Source organism: Mus caroli, unplaced genomic scaffold, assembly GCF_978045245.1.
Source record: "Mus caroli unplaced genomic scaffold, Mus_caroli_1 scaffold_25, whole genome shotgun sequence".
Classification (NCBI taxonomy): Eukaryota; Metazoa; Chordata; class Mammalia; order Rodentia; family Muridae; genus Mus; species Mus caroli.
In genome coordinates, this window is record NW_028227280.1 from 3,363,926 (window position 1) to 3,366,999 (window position 3,074).

The window sequence follows — 3,074 nt, forward strand, 5'->3', positions numbered from 1 at the left end:
AACTTAGAATATAAGAAACGCACAGTGTAGTACATAGTATATGAGTGAGTTGCACTGAAAAACTTAGAATATAAGAAACGCACAGTGTAGTACATAGTATATGAGTGAGTTGCACTGAAAAACTTAGAATTTAAGAAACGCACAGTGTAGTACATAGTATATGAGTGAGTTGCACTGAAAAACTTAGAATATAAGAAACGCACAGTGTAGTACATAGTATATGAGTGAGTTGCACTGAAAAACTTAGAATTTAAGAAACGCACAGTGTAGTACATAGTATATGAGTGAGTTGCACTGAAAAACTTAGAATATAAGAAACGCACAGTGTAGTACATAGTATATGAGTGAGTTGCACTGAAAAACTTAGAATATAAGAAACGCACAGTGTAGTACATAGTATATGAGTGAGTTGCATTGAAAAACTTAGAATATAAGAAACGCACAGTGTAGTACATAGTATATGAGTGAGTTGCACTGAAAAACTTAGAATATAAGAAACGCACAGTGTAGTAGTACATAGTATATGAGTGAGTTGCACTGAAAAACTTAGAATATAAGAAACGCACAGTGTAGTACATGGTATATGAGTGAGTTGCACTGAAAAACTTAGAATATAAGAAACGCACAGTGTAGTACATAGTATATGAGTGAGTTGCACTGAAAAACTTAGAATTTAAGAAACGCACAGTGTAGTACATAGTATATGAGTGAGTTGCACTGAAAAACTTAGAATATAAGAAACGCACAGTGTAGTACATAGTATATGAGTGAGTTGCACTGAAAAACTTAGAATATAAGAAACGCACATATAGTACATAGTATATGAATGAGTTGCACTGAAAAACTTAGAATTTACTGAAAAAATCGCATTACACGAAATGCACAGTGTAGTACATAGTATATGAGTGAGTTGCACTGAAAAACTTAGAATATAAGAAACGCACAGTGTAGTACATAGTATATGAGTGAGTTGCACTGAAAAACTTAGAATATAAGAAACGCACAGTGTAGTACATAGTATATGAGTGAGTTGCACTGAAAAACTTAGAATATAAGAAACGCACAGTGTAGTACATAGTATATGAGTGAGTTGCACTGAAAAACTTAGAATTTAAGAAACGCACAGTGTAGTACATAGTATATGAGTGAGTTGCACTGAAAAACTTAGAATATAAGAAACGCACAGTGTAGTACATAGTATATGAGCGAGTTGCACTGAAAAACTTAGAATATAAGAAACGCACAGTGTAGTACATAGTATATGAGTGAGTTGCACTGAAAAACTTAGAATATAAGAAACGCACAGTGTAGTACATAGTATATAAGTGAGTTGCACTGAAAAACTTAGAATATAAGAAACGCACAGTGTAGTACATAGTATATGAGTGAGTTGCACTGAAAAACTTAGAATTTACTGAAAAACCCGCATTACACGAAATGCACAGTGTAGCACATAGTATATGAGTGAGTTGCACTGAAAAACTTAGAATATAAGAAACGCACAGTGTAGTACATAGTATATGAGTGAGTTGCACTGAAAAACTTAGAATATAAGAAACGCACAGTGTAGTACATAGTATATGAGTGAGTTGCACTGAAAAACTTAGAATTTACTGAAAAACCCGCATTACACGAAATGCACAGTGTAGTACATAGTATATGAGTGAGTTGCACTGAAAAACTTAGAATATAAGAAACGCACAGTGTAGTACATAGTATATGAGTGAGTTAAACTGAAAAACTTAGAATATAAGAAACGCATAGTGTAGTACATAGTATATGAGTGAGTTGCACTGAAAAACTTAGAATATAAGAAACGCACAGTGTAGTACATAGTATATGAGTGAGTTGCACTGAAAAACTTAGAATATAAGAAACGCACAGTGTAGTACATAGTATATGAGTGAGTTGCACTGAAAAACTTAGAATTTAAGAAACGCACAGTGTAGTACATAGTATATGAGTGAGTTGCACTGAAAAACTTAGAATATAAGAAACGCACAGTGTAGTACATAGTATATGAGCGAGTTGCACTGAAAAACTTAGAATATAAGAAACGCACAGTGTAGTACATAGTATATGAGTGAGTTGCACTGAAAAACTTAGAATATAAGAAACGCACAGTGTAGTACATAGTATATGAGTGAGTTGCACTGAAAAACTTAGAATATAAGAAACGCACAGTGTAGTACATAGTATATGAGTGAGTTGCACTGAAAAACTTAGAATTTAAGAAACGCACAGTGTAGTACATAGTATATGAGTGAGTTGCACTGAAAAACTTAGAATATAAGAAACGCACAGTGTAGTACATAGTATATGAGTGAGTTGCACTGAAAAACTTAGAATTTAAGAAACGCACAGTGTAGTACATAGTATATGAGTGAGTTGCACTGAAAAACTTAGAATATAAGAAACGCACAGTGTAGTACATAGTATATGAGTGAGTTGCACTGAAAAACTTAGAATATAAGAAACGCACAGTGTAGTACATAGTATATGAGTGAGTTGCATTGAAAAACTTAGAATATAAGAAACGCACAGTGTAGTACATAGTATATGAGTGAGTTGCACTGAAAAACTTAGAATATAAGAAACGCACAGTGTAGTAGTACATAGTATATGAGTGAGTTGCACTGAAAAACTTAGAATATAAGAAACGCACAGTGTAGTACATGGTATATGAGTGAGTTGCACTGAAAAACTTAGAATATAAGAAACGCACAGTGTAGTACATAGTATATGAGTGAGTTGCACTGAAAAACTTAGAATTTAAGAAACGCACAGTGTAGTACATAGTATATGAGTGAGTTGCACTGAAAAACTTAGAATATAAGAAACGCACAGTGTAGTACATAGTATATGAGTGAGTTGCACTGAAAAACTTAGAATATAAGAAACGCACATATAGTACATAGTATATGAATGAGTTGCACTGAAAAACTTAGAATTTACTGAAAAAATCGCATTACACGAAATGCACAGTGTAGTACATAGTATATGAGTGAGTTGCACTGAAAAACTTAGAATATAAGAAACGCACAGTGTAGTACATAGTATATGAGTGAGTTGCA